Source organism: Strigops habroptila, chromosome W, assembly GCF_004027225.2.
Source record: "Strigops habroptila isolate Jane chromosome W, bStrHab1.2.pri, whole genome shotgun sequence".
NCBI classification, from domain to species: domain Eukaryota; kingdom Metazoa; phylum Chordata; class Aves; order Psittaciformes; family Psittacidae; genus Strigops; species Strigops habroptila.
In genome coordinates, this window is record NC_044301.2 from 4,232,149 (window position 1) to 4,252,795 (window position 20,647).

At 45.0% G+C, this 20,647-nt stretch overlaps 1 protein-coding gene across 2 annotated transcripts in view; it reads right to left on the reverse strand.

Annotated features, from left to right (window-relative positions):
• Positions 1 to 253, reverse strand: part of LOC115618977 (spindlin-Z) — a 75,308-nt gene extending 75,055 nt beyond the window's left edge. For both annotated transcript variants that reach the window (XM_030510990.1, XM_030510992.1), the window contains exon 1: positions 149 to 253. The gene's annotated coding sequence lies outside the window, so the exon portion shown is untranslated. The remainder of the gene's footprint in view (positions 1 to 148) is intronic.
• Positions 254 to 20,647: the final 20,394 nt, after the last annotated feature.

Here is a 20,647-nt window from a genome sequence, read left to right on the forward strand (position 1 = left end):
GGAAGGGAAAGCTACGAGCAGTAGCTCCAAGCTCATTCCACAGCGCCTCCCTCCGGCTCTGCCCGGTACTAGGCTAGGCTAAGCCAAGCCAAAGGCGGTGCGACAGACTGCGCTTCCCTCCCCCCTCCCGCCCGCATTCGCTACTCACCTGCTGGGGGGATGGGCGCCTGGGAGTACCAGGGGGATGGTCAAGGAGCGTTAGCGATGCAGTTGCAGCAGTCCTCTTGTCTCACTAGGCCACTCAGATTCTCTGCAGCAGCAGTAGAGACAGCTGTTCCCCTTGTCTCGTTTGTCCGTCACCACTGCTGCCTCCTGTTCGCCTCTGCCACATTTAGATCTTCCTCTCCGTACACGAGCTCCACCACCAGGATAGAGGCCTCCTCACCTTCCTGCCAAATAGTGAGCTTACCGCATCGAGACGTTCAAAACACAGAGCCGGACACCGCCCTCCTCCCCTACACCAACGCGCAGGCGCACTGCAAATTCCGAACTGCGACAAGAGCGCAGGAAGCGATCCTCCACCCAGTCCACCACTACGCGGTAGCACGCAAGCGCGCTCGTAGTTGCCGCCGCTCGTCCCCCTCCCCCTCCCCCTCCCCCTCCCCCTCCCCCTCCCCCTCCCCTCCCCCTCCCCCTCCTCCTCCTCCTCCTCCTCCTCCTCCTCCTCCACTGCCGTCTCCCGGCGCTTCGTCGGTGGTTGTAACGGAGGGTGGTGTGGGGTCGTCCGCAGATGGCTGGCTGTTGGCCCTACTCCAGACGCAAGCCATTAGGCCCTGGGGTGGTGAACGTCTGCTTTTCTCCTCCTGTCCACCTTTTCCCTCCCGATGCACTCCCTGACATACAATGCTAATTTACTGAGGGTGCACTTGATCCCCTCATCCAGACTGTCAATAAAGATATTAAATGAGACTGGCCTGTCATGAAACAGAGTCTTTAGGGTGGCTAAAAGAATCAGAGATATTAGCAAAAGTAATTTTAAGAGAAATTTATAAATGTGTGATTCAACAGAGTTTGATGGCAAGGTCCTCTATTACATACAAAAAAAGATTCTGTCACAATTGGAAATTATTTATACAGGATTGGGTTAACATGATTTATAAAGAATTGAATTGAAATAATGTGTATAGAAACCGAAAATACGAAAGAATAAGGGAGATCTTCCTGTTGACTCACGAGACTCAGACTAGACCCCCCTTGCTTTCTAAACTCTTGACAGAGCCTAGGTGTGGCTGGATCTACTCCTAGTCTCAGACTTGGACAACGGTTTATGTCTAATGGAATTTAAAAGGAAATCGAGGTAGAGGGATTGAAGGTGAAAAGGATAAGGGAAATCCTCCTGTTGAGAGAGACAAGGAAGTACAAAATGAAATATAATCCTTTGTAAATAAAAGCTTGGTGGCTTTGTAACAATAGCAATGGAAAGTATCTTAGGTGAATATTTCATAATAATCAGCCAAAACCGGACTAGTGGTTGCTGACATAACAACAAAACTTTCCAAACCTAAAAAGCCCAACCAAAAGAACATAATAAGGATTCTTGTGTAAGATAAATCGTTGTAGCTGACATGGTTTTAGAACCTTATGACCTCCGTACAGTATTTATTGTAAGCAAAACAGGACTGTAGATAAAGAGTATCTGAAACTAGCAGATGTTCAGGATGTGCTGTAGCTAAGTTAACTGATAAGTAGAAGGACGGGGAGAAATCACTCACTTATGTCAGCAGTGTTACCGAACCAATTAAGCTGGCATAAGCATTTATCTACTACGCATGCTTCAAAGACTACCAGAACAAGAGTTCAAGGAACGGCCAAGTGATGAAGATTGTTGGAAGAAGTAAAACGACCACCAAAGACCACTACCACGTTGTTATGTGCATGCGAAAATGGGCGTGGAATTATGTAAAATGATTCTCGGAAAACTAATGAATATGTATGACGTTTACCGGAAATGTAATGAATATGTATGTTAAGCAACAATATAATCACGGTCTGTTTGATGCTTAAAGGGGACACATTAGGAGGAGATATCCCCTGTGTCTCCCAGCGCTGCAATAAAGAATACCTGCTTGTCAACTTGTTCGTAGTAAAACAGGACTGGTAACTCAGGCACCTTTAAGACAGGCAATGGGACCAGAGAGTCAGATGAGAATAAAGGTGAATTTTTCAATGGGAGATTTAGATGCTTGGAAGTTAGCTGTGAAAGACTATCGAGATGATCCAATAGGAGTGGCAAAAAGGTTTGAGTTGATTGTTAAAAGCCAAGATCCTGACTGGGAAGATATAGATGTAATGCTGGATGCATTAACTGAAACGGAAAACCAGCTGGTGTTAAAAACTGCCCACACTCATGTGAGTGCTCAGGTTACTTACTGCAGGACCATTAGCAGGCAGAGTGGAAGACCATATTCCCACCACAACAGCAGGCTGGGATTATGATGAGCCTGCGGATTATGCCGCTCTGAAAAGATATCAACATTGGATAAAATTTGGATTGGAAAATGCAATTCCAAAACCAGTAAATTGGTCAGCCCTATTTGTTATAAAACAAGGGCAAGCCAAAACACCGACTGAGTTTTTGGACAGGTTGAGAGAAGCAATGCGAAAGTTCACTACATTAGATCCCTCCTCAGAGGAAGGGAAGCACCAGATAGATAGCCAATCTATTTTTAGGGCAATCATCAAAAGATATTAGAAAGAAGCTTCAGAAGTTTAAAAAACCAGATAATCGTGATATAGAAAAGTTGATTGATAGAAGAAGCGTGGAGAGTGTATAGAAATCGGGAACAGGTAGAGAAGAAAAAGCTGGGTTGTGCCATAGCCATGGCTACGGTGGCAGCTTTGGGACAAGTAGAAACCGGTAGAGGGACTAATATGAGAGGACAAGGCAGAGGCAGAAGAGGAATGTCAGGCAGGGGTGGAGGAGTAAATTCTTCTCCTTTGGGATCGGAGCAGTGTGCATACTGTAGGGAAATTGGACATTGGAAGCAAGATTGCCCTAAGCTAAAGAATCTCCATGTGGCTCCAGTGACTGAATTGGAACTAGACTGACGGGGACCTGGGGAATCTACCCTAGCGGATCCACTGGTTAAATTAAAGCTAGGGACTAGAGAAAAGGAGGTAGAATTTTTAGTGGATACAGGAGCAACCTATTCGGTGTTAAATCAGAGTTTGATTCCATTAAGAAAAGAATTTGTTACAGTTGTGGGAGCTAGTGGCCACCAAGAAAAAGCGTTTTTTCTGAAACCTTTAGAATACAAATTGGGAAAACAGATAGGAATGCATAAGTTTTTATATATGCCAAATTCTCCAAAATCTTTGTTGGGGTGAGATTTACTAGAGCATTTGGAAGCAACTATAACATTTAAGGAAGGAGAAATGGAATTAAGAGTTAAGGATGAACAATTAATTGAAATCCTGAGTTTATCTTTAATTCAACAGAAAAGCGAAAAAGAGGACCTCCCTGAAATAGAAGAAGTCTTTAATCAGGTATATCCGGGGGTATGGGCATCTGAAGTTCCAGGTAAGGCGAAAAATGCTTTGCCTGTTAAAGTGGAAATAAAAAGGGGGGGCCTGCCCAGTTTGGATAAAACAATATCCCTTAAAATTAGAGGATCGGGAGGGAATCAAAGAAATTATTGATAAATTTTTAGAATATGGATTGTTAATTGAGTGTGAATCAGAATATAACACCCCTATCTTACCAGTAAAGAAATCTGATGGAAAAAATTATAGGTTAGTTCAAGATTTAAGGGCAGTCAACAAAATTGTGGAGGATATTCATCCAGTAGTGGCTAATCCATATACCTTGTTAACTAAACTGAACAATAACCAAAAATGGTTTACCGTCCTGGACTTAAAGGATGCATTCTTCTGCCTGCCCTTAGCCAAAGAAAGCCAAAATTTGTTTGCTTTTGAATGGGAAAACCCCAATATGGAAAAAAAAAACTCAGTTAACTTGGACAGTGTTACCTCAAGGATTTAAAAACAGTCCAACGATTTTTGGAAACCAATTAGCACGAGAACTCGGAAAACTAATGAATATGTATGACGTTTACCGGAAATGTAATGAATATGTATGTTAAGCAACAATATAATCACGGTCTGTTTGATGCTTAAAGGGGACACATTAGGAGGAGATATCCCCTGTGTCTCCCAGCGCTGCAATAAAAAATACCTGCTTGTCAACTTAAACTTCGTTGGCGAGTTCTTAACGAGTTTTACGAATCATGAGTCACGAGGTTCAGATTGGATCCCCTTGCTTTCTAAACTTCCTCTCGGAGAAGAGTCTAGGTGCAGCTGAATCTAGACTTAGTCTCAGACCTGGTCAATGGTATTCATCTAAAGGATTACAAATGTAATTTAGCAGCATTTTGTATTTTTTCAAATGAATCACAGGACTTCTAACAACACTTGATTATTGAAGCTAATATACATGCACTTTAAAATTAAGTATCTAAACTAACATGGCACACTAAGATGGAGATATGTGGATATATAGATGTATATATGTATATACACATACGTATGTTAAAAATTTCCCTTGGGTGCAGTGAAAAGTAAAAGTATAGTACAATATGTCAGCTTTCTCAGCATTCCTCAACAGGTGAAGGGTTGAGTGTCAGTGAGCAACGGTAACAGCACAGGCAAATGATTCCCCTATTTCATAAACTTGAGAGTTTACAGATTCTGAGAGCTGTTTCACTGAGAGAGAGATAACTGGTCGCAGCTCACTGCGGTCCAGGAGAGCTCAAAGGGTCTCTCTCTTGGGACCACTATTTATAGGGTTGTGAGATGATTGGCTGTAGTCAGTAGTAAATTTTCATCCTGACCTCAATTCCATGTCGGTTGTTTCAGGTTGTCAGGGAAAGATTTATCATCCTAAAAGAACTCCTGGTATGATCAGGGAGTATCCGACCTTCCTGGTATCTGTGTGCCCCTTCCCACCTTTGCTAGGTAATTAGAATTCATGGTACAGCCAGGGAGCACCCAGCTGTCTGACTCCCTGCATCTGTGCAAAGGCTGGGACCTAACAGGAATTCTTGGAGAAGCAGGGGGGTCCAAGAAAGATGGGGGGATGTACCACCACATGGCCCCAATACTGAGCCCTGGGAGACCCACTAGTGACTGGTTGCCAACTAGATGTGACACCATTCACCATGTTTCTGTCATCAACTTCTTCAAAGTTATTAGGCATCAGTAATTCATGTTTCTCTTAGATATGGATCCTTCAGTTAAGGAAACCTCTGTTCTTGCAAAATATCATCTTAGTTGATCACTTGTCCTTAGTAGGGGTGTTGTGTGAAAGGGTAAAATAATTTGGCAGAAAATAAACCCCCTTGCTTTCCAGCTGGTCCTCAGATATTAGAAGGGCTGGGTGCAGCTAGGCTTAGATTCTGAGTGATGCCCAATTTGCCACTATCAGTCCGGTCGCACTCAATATATTGAATAATCACGATTCCGGATGCACTAATAGTGCACTGCACCTTCAGTCTAATCATGCTCACGAACTAGCACGGCCACACTGTCGTGTTCAATGAGAGATTTATGGTTAGCTACTTAAACAGTGCAGTTTATTAAAGCAACAGATACAGGTTCTTGTGGATTGCCGGTGATAAATACACTGTCTGCAAAAGCACGTGCAAATAATAAGGTATACAACCACATGACAAAGTTATGAATAATACAGCCTGGCTTTAAAGTATAAAAGTAAAAAGTAACTCTATATAGAGATTCCTAATTTTCCTGGGGAAGCACTGGATACAGTGCAAGTCTTACCCAAAGGCGTCCCTATGGGGGGGAAGAAAGGTCCAGCCTGTCGACTGGTCCCAGGAGTTGAGAGTAGTCAGCTGATGGGGTCTTCCTCGGCTCGTCCACGATGATGTCTTCCCTAAAGCCCCCACTTTTTGGGTCATTTTTATACTTTTTTTTCACTTTCAAGGTGGAGCTTGAGTGACTCTAGTCATACATACCTTTATTGTTATTGGTGTAAATTTTCCTCGCTTCGCTTTTAAAGGTATATGACACAAAAAATTCAAAGAGCATGCTCAAAGAGGGGTGGTCTCACTTTGGAGGCGGGTAGCATTGGAGGTGGAGGTGTGTTTTCGTATTGAAATGCATTATAATGAAGCAAAGTTCACACAAAGGACAGCATTTTGTCAAAAGATGACAGACTGTTGGCTCAGGGCAGCAAGTATGCAGCTTATCAGTTTTAAGTACCACCTAGTTCCCATCTCTGCTGGTGTTATGACAGAGTTTGGCCGCAGAATCTCTACTCTGCTCCATCCTCCATCAAGCAGTGTTGTCACGGGAACCGCTGTGGAGTGAATTCCTGGCATACCACGTGCAGCTGCATCTTACCCTGAAAGTCTGTTTTTCCTTTATGTGTGAGCAATGCTACATTTTTAAATATAAGTTTAATTTCTAAATCATATTCAGTAATTATCCCACATATTCCACCCCATGACTATAGTCACTCAAGCTTCACGATACTTAGAGGGAATTGGGAATATCCCATATAGTCTTTGAGTGAGGGTTGTCGAGTCCATATATATCTTGTGGGGATATCAAATGAGTTAAGCGTTTCATCATAATCCAAAGCCTAACATATAAAGCAATTGTCAAAGCAAAACATAATATAGTGAGCATTAGCAAGATCACAACAGGGTGGAGCATCCTGTTGAGAATCCCTGTGGCGGTTGGTGACCATCCAAAAAGAGTGTCCCACCATTCATGTCTTCCGTCTTTCTTGACTCTTTCTAGCACTTGATGGACTTCTTCCGCATCATGGTGGATGGTAATTAGAGTCTTTTGTCCACTCTCTTTGGCCTGGATCAACAACTGCTTCAAGTCATCATGGTGGAGCAGCTTTTTCACTAACTTAAGGTTCATTCCGATAGGAGCGAGTAGTAGATCATTAGTCAGTGTATAGTCAGATTGCAGCAATTGATGAGATGTGACAGGAGCTGAATAATTAAAGTCGCATCCAATAATGTTAGTAAAGTTACAAACACAAAGGTTCGAGTGGTTATTTATATCTATAACAATGTCGTCTATCAGTACAGAATTACAAAGAGTTCTCATACAAGCACATCCTTTTCCAACATATATAAGCACAGATTTTTGAATTTCATTGGGATGTATTTCAAAATGACAAACATTTTGTTCAGTGTCAAGACAAATGTCTTGCACTTTAATGGTATTACTCTCACAAATAAATCCTTGTTGGCTTCGTGTCATGCATGCATCAACATCGACAGTTTGCCATTTATTTTCGTATTGTGCCCATACTCTATGTTCTATTGGATAAAGTATAGTCCCGTGGTGATTCAACCCCAGCACAATGATTGGGTATATAGTGTATACCGAAGCATTGCGTATCGTTAAGACAAAAGCAGTGACTTTACTCTCAGTGGGATCGTAAGTGAAGTTAACCAGGTACCACCAAGACTGAAATTTCCTCTCAAATTCAATTGCATTATCCCATATTATTTTCCAAATTTCAGTGGGCGAGGTGCCTTCTTCGCCTTCCCTTATAATTGCAGCTGTCATTGATTGCATCCACAGTTGGGCTTGGATACAACTGAGAGCCAGAGAAACATTGTCTTGGGCTACACCAAGTGCATTTATGATCAGTTGGTGGTCTTTTTCACTCATTTCTTCCCATTGAGGTAATATATTCGATAAAAGCCATTGGTGAGTTCCCAAAGCTAGAAGAGAGGACCGTCAAGGATATTTCAATTTGTTTAGATCACTGGTCGTTGTGACTAGTTTATTGGCAAGTACTTCAGCGTCTATGCTATTTAAGACTCCTAGTCCAGTTCCTAAGATACCGGTCACATCTCTCTTTGGTCGTCTTGAGGGGGTGAGGTTTCGTCCATTTAACCATGCTGACCACCCTGCATGAGATGTACCCAGGAATGGTGAGCAGGTGGGTTTGATCACAGAGATGTTAATCTGCATTGATAGTTCCACCTGCTTGAGGGAATATGATGGGTTAAACAATATTTGTTGTTGACCAGTATTTTTGATGACATAAGGACCGATATTGAAAATGTAAGGAGTTAGACTAATAGGAGGCCGAGTAAATATACTCTCAAAAATTGGTTGGGGTGTGGGTTCCATGTCTTCTACATTTGGCACAGAGGCTGTTGTCATGGTGTTAATCTTGAATTTAAAGGATAACCCTATGCTGTTTTGTGCCCAGAGGCAGACCACAAAGACTGGCTGGACCAAAGTAAAATTGGACCAACAGTCCCATCGCTCCTCAGCACAGGTTTTTATTTATTTCTCCTCAGGTTTTATTTCAGTTACGGAGATTTGAGTTACTCATTGGTGAGTGGATCCATTAATAACCCTGCATCCTACCTTTATTTGTTCTCCCACTGCCCCCAGCAACTGTGGAAGTCTGTTTGTGCTATCCCAGCCCCACTCGTTTCCCAAGTACACCTCCGTCCCGTGCATCACCACCGTTGACAGATTTAAGCCTTTGTTAGAATTTAATCCCATGCTCCCTGTGTATTTTATGTGAGCTTGAGACCAGGGCCATTGCAGGTCTATAGCGAGAAGGACCTGCATTGTTAAGATAAGACATAATGTCGATGATACAATTCATTGGTTCATTATCTTAAAACCTGGGTTTGCAAACAATCATGTACAACAGAAATAATATTACAGCTGAGTGACAAGATTCCCTGGATGCACTCAAGGTTAGCGTAGGCCAATCCGTCCATCCATGTGCAGTTCATCTAGGGTTCCTATGAACACAAAAAGGGAAGAGAAACATGCTCGGTCTTATTTGACCGACAGGGTTAAAAAGAAGGTGAGATCCACCAGGTGCTAATCCGGTGTACCTTTCCTGAACAGTCTTTGGCTTCCCATGCATAGGGATTTTTGGGTGTAACTAGTACCATTGGTACTGTTCCAATCTGGGGCATCTTCACCATCTTTGGTCACATCAGGACAATATCAAATCAATCAAATTTTTGTTGCTATTGCAAATATTTAAACCCTTCTCCTCCCACTCCTTGCTTGTGTTTTGCTAACAGGCAGGGTACTCAACAAAACAATCACACACTAGCTGTATAATATGCACAGTTTATTAAAAATGCACACTAAAGCAAACAAACACTAAAGCAAACAAGCACACTAACATGAATCAGGTATATATATAGTAAAAAAGCACAATAAAGTGAATCAGATATACATGTGTATAGCACAGAGGAAAATCAGCAATGCATCAAATTGTTACTGCATAGAGAGAACAGTGAGTAAGAAGAAATACATCACCAATTACCACCTAATCTTCATCATCCAGGCCCACACTTCAAGCTGGGAAGCCCCATTGCAGCCGATGCCAGGAGTCTCAGGGAATTGGGAAAGTTCCTACATGGTGCGTCCACCCATAGGTGAGGCTTCGGATTCGGCTACAAGAGGGTCCTGCTTTTATATTCTTAGAAAAACAGCCGGCTTTATGTCATCTCTGTAATTGTTTACTTGTGGGGCTGTGCAGTTTCTCATGATCTCACTGTTGTCCATGACGAGAGCAGCAGCCATGTGCCCCGGTGCGGCCAAGTATGAAGGTCATAGAACGGCTGCTTTTTCTGACAGTCACAATGAACATAAATATATATTCTTTATCGTATACACTCTGTCAAAAACATATTTTGTTACATCTCTCATAGTCATGAGCAGGGATTAACTCTCAGCTAGGTTCCCATTCATTACATTGAGTCCTTTGATACCCGATCACGACGGAGACACATGAGAGAATTTCTCGCAATTGGTACCATAGACAGCAATTTCATACTGTTAGTAAAATAAGGATAACAATTACCATGATTAGTGGGTGAAGTAAAATATTCAGAAATTTCATAGCAGAGGGTGAGAATGCTGTAAATATGTTCCACCAGTGGTGAACACTGAGTTGTTCAATCCAATGCATGAAGTTCACCAAATGATTCCCTACAGTTACTGTTTGCATTTGGTGATTTACACATTAAAACTGGGTGACTTACATTAAATTGTACTATTTTTCAAGCACAATATTAATCAGCACATTGTACCAATTCAGGAGATAAGAAGATCCAATTAGTTTTTGGAATCCCCGATGTCGTGGTTTGAGCCCAGACGGTAACTCGGAACAACGCAGCTGCTCGCTCACTCCCCCCCTTCTTCCTCCCCCTGCTCCCGGAGGCATGGAGAGGAGAATCAGAAGAATGTAACTCCCATGGGTTGAGATAAGAGCAGTCCACTAAATGAGGTATAATACAAAACCACTACTGCTACCACCAATAATAATAATGATAGGGGAAATAACAAGGGGAGAGGATACAACTGCTCACCACCTGCCGAACAATACCCAGCCAGACCCGAATACCGATCTCAGCCTTCCGGGTAACTCCCCCTGGTTTATATACTTGGCATGATGTGCCGTGGTATGGAATACCCCTTTGGCTAGTTTGGGTCAGGTGTCCTGTCGCTGCTTCCTCCCAGCTTCCCCTCCTCCCTGGCAAAGCATGAGACTGAGAAAGTCCTTGCCTGGAGTAAACATTACTTAGCAACAACTAAAAACATCGTTGTTACCAGTGTTGTTCCCAGGCTGAAAGTCAAAAACACAGCACTGCACCCGCAACCAAGAAGGAGCAAAACAACTGCTATAGCTGAACCCAGGACAGTATCCACCCCTTATTCCATACCATTCACGTCAGGCTCAGATTCCACATTTTTCAATATACCATTGCTTTTGTCTTTTTTATATATATATAAGTACACCCACACCCCCACACAAGGAGAGAGATATCATTCCTTAGTCCATGGATCAATCCCTATAAAATTGCGGAATTCATCCAGTCCATGATGTCAGGCTCCATCTCTTGTAATAGTCTTTCAGGGCAGGAGGGACGGTGTGTAGTGTTGGATCGTTGCCTGCTGATGACACCACCAAACTCGTTTGGTCACTGCTGAGCTTGTCTGGTTTTGCAAAATTCGTTCTTTGTTGGAGTGATGATTGGAGGGAAGTCAGGGTCAGTTGCTGGCGACCTGAAGATATCTAGCTGGTGGGCTATAAAAGTGTTATAGACCAGGCAACAGCATACAATTGAGTTCATTGGCTGTTTCCCCCCAAAATCAAATCCCCTTAAGGTACACATTGGATTTCCTCATCTTCCCGCATTACCCACCAAGTATATCCAGGTCCCTGAGCAAAAGCAACCCCACGAGTGGGTTTGCCTTTACCTGAAGCAGGAATAACCCAGACTGTCTTCCCCAACAAATTCTTTATGTGCACCACAGGAACTTTATCCCCCTCTACAGTACGTAAAAGTTCTGATTGGGCTGGGCCAGCCCTGTTGGCAGATCCCCTAGTGTTGACTAACCAGGTGGCTTTAGCTAAATGTGTATCCTAGTGTTTGAAAGGAAAGTCCCACCACCCATTGCTCTCAGGGTAGTTTTTAACAGCCCATTGTACCGTTCGATTTTCCCAGAGGCTGGTGCATGGTAGGGGATGTGATATACCCACTCAATGCCATGCTCTTTGGCCCAAGTGTCCATGAGGTTGTTCCGGAAATGAGTCCCATTGTCTGACTCAATTCTCTCTGGGGTGCAGTGACACCACAAGACTTGTTTCTCAAGGCCCAGGATAGTGTTCCGGGCAGTGGCATGGGACACAGCATATGTTTCCAGCCATCCGGTGGTTGCTTCCACCATGGTAAGCACATAGCGCTTGCCTTGGCGGGTCAGTGGGAGTGTGATATAGTCAATCTGCCAGGCCTCCCCATATTTGTACCTCAGCCATCATCCTCCATACCAGAGAGGCTTTAACCGCTTAGCTTGCTTAATTGCAGCACATGTTTCACATTCATGAAGAACCTGGGCAATAGTGTCCATCGTTAAGTCCACCCCTCGATCACGAGCCCATCTATATGTTGCCTCTCTGCCTTGATGGCCTGAGGTGTCATGGGCCCACCAGGCTGAAAATAATTCATCCTTATGTTGCCAATCTAAGCCCACATGAGCCACTTCAATCTTAGCAGCTTTATCCACTTGCTGGTTGTTCTGGTGTTCCTCAGTGGCCCGACTCTTGGGTACATGCGCATCTACCTGGCGTACCTTCACCACCAGGTTCTGCACCCGAGCAGCGATATCTTGCCACAATGCAGCAGCCCAGATGGGTTTACTTCTGCGTTGCCAGTTGCTCTGCTTCCATTGCTGCAACCACCCCCACAGGGCATTTGCCACCATCCATGAGTCAGTATAGAGATAAAATACTGGCCATTTTTCTCATTCAGCAATGTCCAAGGCCAGCTGGATGGCTTTCACCTCTGCAAACTGACTCGATTCACCCTCTCCTTCAGCAGTTTCTGCAACTTGTCCCAGGGGACTCCACACAGCTGCCTTCCATCTCCGATGCTTTCCTGCAATAGGGCAGGACCCATCAGTAAACAAGGCATATTTCTTTTCACTCTCTGACAGTTCATTATATGGTGGAGCCTCTTCAGCATGCATCACCTCCTCCTCTGTTGGCATCCCAAAATCTTTGCCCTCTGGCCACTCCATGGTGACTTCTAGAATTCCTGGATGAGAAGAGACGACAATGGACCCTACACGATCCAATGTGAATCAAGCAGAAGCCACTTTATTGTTCCCACGATCCCTTTATATACAGATTTTTCTATCTCTACATGCGGTCATGCGCCTTTTGATTGGTAAAAGCCCTCTTGCACGAGGCAATCACGTGGCTCGGTAAGTGTCCTTATTGTTTCATCTAATTCCTGGTGTTCTTCCCATGTATCCGACGGCAGATGTTTTCTTCCTCTTATCTTCTTCTTGGTATGCGGCTGCATGCTTAGATGAGGCCCTCATATGGCTGGCTCATCACGTGTCCACTGTCCTCCAATTGCGACCCCACAATTCCCCCTTTTTCTCTTTGAATCAGCCAAACTTTCTTCAAGGAATTAGTAATCATGTTAGACACTCCCTTTAAGATACAGGGAACGATTAACAATACAATCACAATTATACTTAAAGTTACAATGCCTTGTTTACAAAGATCTAAAAGCCATCCCGTCATGCCCCAACCCCTTAACCACTTATCTAAACCTGAATTGACCACCGTTAATTTGTTCATGTTGTCTTTCATCTCTTTGAGACTTTTATGAATTGACTCCGAATGGTCAGATTCATACAACAGATCCCTTCAAAATTCTCACACCCGTGACCCTGTGCTAAAAGCAAAAATCAATTGCAGCTCTATTTTGCAAAACAGCGTGTCTTGTGCTATCTACATCAATAAATGCTTGCCTAAGTACTTCTGACGTTAAATTTATCTGCTTTGCGGCCCAACACCCTAACTCAGTCACATCTCCTAATGCTTTTGCTGCAGCTACTCCAGGTGCAAACAAGGAGGCAATAACTCGAGACGGCACATCCCAAAATTGTACCTGATCATTACAATCGGGCCTCAGTTGTATCCTTGTTGACAAGTAATATTGAGCTCAATAACTTAAACAATATGTCATTTGACACATATCCCTTGAACCATTGTGACCTTCTACCCCGTGCGTGCCCTAGAACTTCAACAATACCATCTGACCCCACAATACTCACAAACGCACAAACTCCAAGGCTCCCAAGTTCCACAGTTATGGCACGGAGTCCTTAGGTGCTGGGCTGTTTTCGGGTGGGTCATGCAACTTTTCTTGCCATGGCTTTACCCACTTGGCTGGTATCCATCTGGTTCCTGTATCTGTAACAACACATGCATATCCTCTTCCCTATGTGATTAATTAAATGGTCCTTCCCAGGCCCCTGTTATCCCGTTTTTAATCATTACCTTGCATTGTCTGCTCTTAACTTCTTCCAACCTTCCTTGTACACAAGCCCTGTGTTTTACCATTGGTGGCACCAAGCTATCTTGTGGCAATCGTAAGAAATTTAACACATATAGGACTTTGTTTAATCGATCTGTTGGTGATATAGCACTTTCTCCCCCTTTTTGTTTTTGAAGCAAACGCTTCAATGTCTGATTCATACGTTTGACCATAGCCTGACTGGTAGGTGAATGGGGCGTACCTGTCACGTGAGTAATGCCCCAGAGCTGGAAAAACGCTTGCATGGAATGAGCTACATAGCCAAGGCCGTTGTCAGTTTTGATTTCTCGTGGCACGCCAAGGGCCGCTATAGCCGAATGCATGTGATGCTGCACATGTTTGCTAGATTCTCCAGTCTGAGCTGTAGCCCAAACTGCAAGAGAAAAACAATCCAGGCAGACATGCACAAATTTTATTCACCGAATTCTGGGACATGTGTAACATTCATTTGCCAAATTTCTAAAGGTCCAGTACCACGAGGATTGACTCCAGGAGCCAAGCCTCCGGTATACTGTTGACAATCGGGGCATGACTGGACAATGCCCCGGGCATCTGATTCAGACAGCCCGAATTGGCGGCGCAGTACTTTGGCTGGCTGGTGGAAAAAATCATGAGACCGTCTGGCTTGCGCGAACCAGTCTGTTGAGGGAGCCGCCCATAGCGGCACTACCAGCTTGTCGGCTCTCCGGTTGCCTTCCACTAAGCCTTTGATTATTCCTGTGTGACTCCAAATATGGATGATAAAATATTCACATTGTCTTTCTGACAGCAATAGCCACAACCTCCAAAATAGTTTGTACAATACCTCATTGTTTATCTCTTTCAGCAATGCTCATTCTATACGTGATACAACTCCTACTACATACAGTGAATCACAAACAACATTGACTGGTGTTGTCTTCCATCGAGCAAACGCTTCTACCACGGCTCGCAACTCCAAATGTTGTGTGGAGCCTTGACAGTCTGTTAAAACTACATCACGCCATTGCCTGTTGGCCTGCCACGTGATGGCAGCTTTTTGAGATCTTCCTCCTGCATCTGTAAAGACTGTAACACCATCTACCAGACGTGCAGAGCGTCTAGGTCGCTCTTCTATTTGACAGGAATGCAGTACACTAAAAAACTTGTGTGGTGGATAGTGCACTTTTACTTCACCTGAATAATCCAGCAACGCCACTTGCAATAAAATACACTGGCGCAAAGCCCAAGCTAAATATTCTGCCACTAAAGGTATTATGATAAAAGATGGTTCTTTCCCTGCTATTTCAACAATTCGATTTCGCCCCCTCATGATTAATTGTGCTAGCGCCTCCATTCGTGTTGTAACTGTCCACTTTGACTGTGCCGATAAAAACACCCACTCTAATAACCACAAGGGATCTCTTCCAGGAATCCATTGCAGTATTACAGCAAAAGGGTGCTGCTCACTATTGATTATTGCTAAACCTATCCCATAATCAGGGTTCCAGCGATGGGTGTAGGCCTTACTAACTTTTATGCTAATCTGCTGCAAAGCCTCTTTGGCCTCATTTGTCAACGTCCGGGGTGTGTTTTCACCACCTCCCCCCAGAGTAACCTCATCAGAGGTGCCAACTCCTCATTGGTAATACCACATAGGTCCTCACCCAGTTTAAATCTCCTAACAATTTTTGTACATCATTCAGGGTGTGGATCTCCATCTGGAGTTCCACCTTTTGAGGTTGAACAACTGCTTTGTCGATTTCCCAGCCAAGATACTTCCATACTTCTGTTTTTTGTATTTTTTCAGGGGCCAATTGTAGCCCATTTGACTGCAACACATTTTGTAATTCAACAATCAATTGGTCTCCATTCAGCTGTTTTCCGGCTATCAAAATGTCATCCATGTAATGATAAATAAGCAAGTCTGGATGCGCTTCACGTACTGGAGTAAGTGCCCAGGCCACGTAAACCTGGCACATGGTCGGTGAATTTTTCATGCCCTGCGGTAACACTACCCAGTGGTACCTTTTCATAGGTTCACTTTTGTTTACGCTCGGTACAGAAAAAGCGAATTTCTGATAATCTTCTGGATGCAGGGGAATGGTAAAAAAGCAATCTTTTAAATCGATAATTAAAATGTCCCAATTTTTCAGAATCATATTTGGGGAGGGTAATCCAGGCTGTAACGCCCCCATATCCTCCATGACCTCATTAATTTTCCTCAGATCATGCAATAGGCGCCATTTGCCACTTCTCTTTGGAATTGTAAAAATTGGGGTATTCCAAGGGCTTGTGGTCGGTTTAATGTGACCTTTCTCTAATTGCTCCTGTACAAGATCTTGAAGACGGGCGATCTTTTCGCTAGTCAGCGGCCATTGATCTACCCATACTGGAGTTTCTGTTTTCCAGGCTAGTTTCAATACAGGCCGCCCCACATCAATGGCCGCTGCTAAAAACTCTCGCTGCTGGTGACTAATTTCACCCCCAATTGACTTAATGCATTGCGCCCTAAAAGGCATATCGGTACATTCATTACATATGGGCGTATGCTACACATACTCCCATCCCTCAACACACATTGAATTATGGACTTGCTGATTCTTGTACTTTGCACTCCACCCACCCCCATAACCGATACCACTGGCTTTTCCACTGCCCAATGTGCTGGCCAAACGTCTTGGCTAACAATAGTGACATCAGCACCAGTGTCGATCAACATATTGATTGTGCAGGTATCCCCTCCAGGTTGCCTCAACTTCACCTGTTCTGTAGGTTTTGTGTTGCCAATTTCCATTGCCAGATAGATATTCGCTTGACCCGTGGAGCCAAAGCCACATGTGCCTCGTACGTGGCCTTCAGCCAAAAGCACCGCAGACTTAAAAGGTACTAATTGCCCAATTTTTGTACCTTTCAGGATGTTAATCGGGGGGGAGGGTGTCCATACCATAATAGAAATGACGCCTGTGAAATCTGCGTCAATTATCCCAGGTAATACGAAAAGACCTCTGTGAGTCACGGATGAGCGTCCCACAAGGAAGGCGCTCAGCCCGTGACCCAGTGGGCCCCTCATATTGGTAGGGATACATGATACCTGTGAATCAATTAGTGTCGACTCTACTGCTGTTGCTACATCCACTCCGGCGCTTCCTGCCGTGGCGGCGAGGATGCCATCCAGGCAGCCTGAGACCTCTTTTGTGCCATGGCACTCGGTCCCGGAGCACTCAGTCTCCCGTTTCCCAAAGGGGTTCCATCTTTTTTAAATTTAGAATGACATTCTATTGCTCAATGCCCAAACCTTTGACAGTGGTTACACGTGCCTCCAAAGCCTTCCCCTTGATTCGTATGATTTTGCCCGGTTTGTTTTCGAGCCCTACACTGCGCTTTCACGTGTCTGACTTTTCCGCAGTGATAGCACTTGGGGCCCCAATCGCCCTTGCCCTGCTGAGCAAAAGGTTTAATAGCTGCTGCAAACGCGGAAGCCATATAGGTTGCTTGCTCTTCAGGTGTACCCACTCGAGAACATGCCTCCACCATCTCCACAATACTAGAATTTTTTGGTAAAGCCATTAGAATGCGTTTGCATGTCACGTTAGCATTTTGCACAGCCAATGACATTAGTAATGCCTCACGAGCATGATCGGGAATAGGTGATCTTTCTAACGTATCTCGTAAGCGGTCTAAGAATTGCATGTAAGACTCATTGCTTCCCTGTTTTACTGCAGTATAGGGGGGTGTTACCTTACCATCCTCAGGGAGAGTTTTAAGTGCGTCTCTCACTAATTGTGCTGAAAGCTGCAGCACTGCCGGGTGTAATCTGGCCTGGCATTGTGCATCAGCAAAAGGCCCTTGTCCTGTAAGCATTTTAAAAGTTGCTACGCATAATGGATCTCCCTCTGCATGGTCTAGGTTTGCGATAACAGCGACACCTATGGAGTCGTGCCACCGTGAGTGCCACAAAAGTTCCTGTACTGGTGTTAGTAACATCGCCATCAGCTGTCGACTATCAAAAGGAGTCAAAAGATTAGTAGAAAATATGTTATCAATAAATGTTTGCGTATATGGAGAATGCAACCCATACTGTTGTACTGATTTTCGCGCTTCCTTTATGATTTCCCAACGAAAGCCCTCCCAATGATTAGGTCGCTGCGGCCCCCCCCCGGTGTCGTTCCGCCAGAATTACCGGGAATGCAGCGGGAAGGAACTCTCCTTCCACTAACGCATTCTGAATAATCCCTCTCCATTGTCGTGTCGGGTCCCCGTCAGTTTTAGCAATTTTGCCTCTCGCCCCCCCCCCCCAAGGCCTGGAGCTTCCCGCAGTTTCGCCTCTCGCCTCCCCCCACCCCCTGGAGCTTCCCGAGTTTCGCCTCTCACCTCCTCCTCCCCCGTGTTCTTCTTGAGCAATCTTATCTCTTTCCAAGTCCTCTAACTTTCGAAGTAGTTTCTACGTCCAGTCCAGTTCCCTGTGGGGCTCGAGCGTGGATGATTTTCGTGGAGACGCTGGTGGGGGAGGCGTGGACGGAGGGAGAGGTGGAAAAAGTGATGGCTGGCTCTTGGAGTGAGACGGGTCGGGGGGGACGGGCCGTGGCTCTCCCCTGCATGGCTTTTCTACGCAAGGGTCGGGAGGCAGCGATACGGACCAGGATTCATCCACTTCCATCCCCTCGTTTTTCCGGGGATCCACCTCGTCCTCTGTCAGAGGTGCCGACGGGCAGTGGGGGAAGGGACAGGGAGCCAATCGAAAACTTTGATCTTAGACGATGGGGGCTGTAAAGCTATAAAAGCTCTGGCAGCAGCTGATCGCTCTGCCCTTATCACTTGAAGGGTCGTTAGAATCAGCTTCCAAGTTGTTGTTAGTCCCTTAGCTTCTTTGTTGCCGTCGCTTACGGCATCCCATAACCATTCCCCAACCTTTTCCCAAGTTTCGACCTTAAAAGCGGACTGTGGATCTGGGGGGAACCCGTTCTCTCGGCACCATATTAATAAGTTTCGGAGCACAAGCTCATCGTGTTTAATTCCTCTCTTAGAGAGTATATGTAGGAGCAGTTTCACAATCGCACTTTCTTCCTTTGTTACACTCTGCCCCACCTCTTATTACCGGCTGCTCACCTCTAAGGGTGTCCCGTTGCAACTTACATTCTTTTTCTTCACGGACCGTCCTCCGATCCGTCCCGACTCCAGTCCCGCTGGCTCGGCTCTCCAGCCGGTCCTCTCCTTCGGGGTTGCTCCCGGTACTATCGTATGACGATCACGTCGGGGTCACCAACTGAGGAGAGACGACAATGGACCCTACACGATCCAATGTGAATCAAGCAGAAGCCACTTTATTGTTCCCACGATCCCTTTATATACAGGGTTTTCTATCTCTACATGTGGTCACACACCTTTTGATTGGTAAAAGCCCTCTTGCACGAGGCAATCACGCGGCTCAGTAAGTGTCCTTATTGTTTCATCTAATTCCTGGTGTTCTTCCCATGTATCCGATGGCAGATGTTTTCTTCCTCTTATCTTCTTCTTGGTATGCGGCTACATGTTTAGAAGAACCTCTCTGATGGCTGGTTCACATCGTCTTATCTTCTTCTTGGTATGCAGCTGCATGCTTAGAAGAGGCCCTCATACGGCTGGCTCATCACATGTCCACTGTCCTCCAAATACAACCCCACACCTGGATGACTGGGATTTCCTATTCGTATAATTAATGCAGCCACTTACTCCATGTAGCATCGGTCGCATGATGTGTAGAGGAGACCTTGCCTTTGAACATCCAGCCCAGCACAGGCAACCGGGGTGCCAGGAGGAGCTGCGCTTCAGTGCCAATCACTTCTGAGGCAGCTCGAACCCCTTCACAGGCTGCCAGTATCTCTTTTTCAGTGGGAGTATAGCTGGCCTCAGATCCTTTATATCCCTGACTCCAAAAGCCGAGGGGTCGACCTCGAGTCTCCCCTGGAGCTTTCTGCCAGAGGCTCCAGGTAGGACCATTCTCCCCGGCTGTGGTACAGAGCCCATTTTTCACATCTGGCCTGATCCGGACTGGTCCAAGGGCTACTGCATGAACTATTTCTCGTTTAATTTGTTCAAAGGTTTGTTGTTGCTCAGGGCCCCATTTGAAATCATTCTTCTTCTGGGTCACGTGGTATAGAGGGCTTACAATCTGACTGTAATTTGGGATGTGCATTCTCCAGAACATTCTCCCACAACACCTAAGAAAGCTTGTGTTTCTTTCTTGTTAGTTGGTGGAGACATTGCTGTTATCTTGTTGATCACATCTGTGGGGATCTGGCGATGTCCATCTTGCCATTTCATTCCCAAAAATTGAATCTCCTGTGCAGGTCCCTTGACCTTACTCCGTTTTATGGCAAAACCGGCCTTCAGCAGGATTTGGATTATCTTCCTCCCTTTCTCAAAAACTTCTTCCGCTGTATCACCCCACACAGTAATGTCATCAATGTATTGCAGGTGTTCTGGAGCTTGCCCCTGTTCCAGTGCAGTCTGGATCAATCCATGGCAGATGGTAGGGCTGTGTTTCCACCCCTGGGGCAGTCGGTTCCAAGTGTACTGGACGCCCCTCCAAGTGAAAGCAAACTGTGGCCTGCATTCTGCTGCCAAAGGGATTGAGAAAAATGCATTGGCAATGTCAATTGTGGCATCCCACTTGGCTGCCTTTGACTCCAGTTCATATTGAAGTTCTAGCATGTCCGGTACAGCAGCACTCAATGGTGGTGTGACTTCGTTCAGGCCACGATAGTCTACTGTCAGTCTCCACTCTCCATTAGACTTTTGCACTGGCCATATGGGGCTATTAAAGGGTGAGCGGGTCCTGCTGA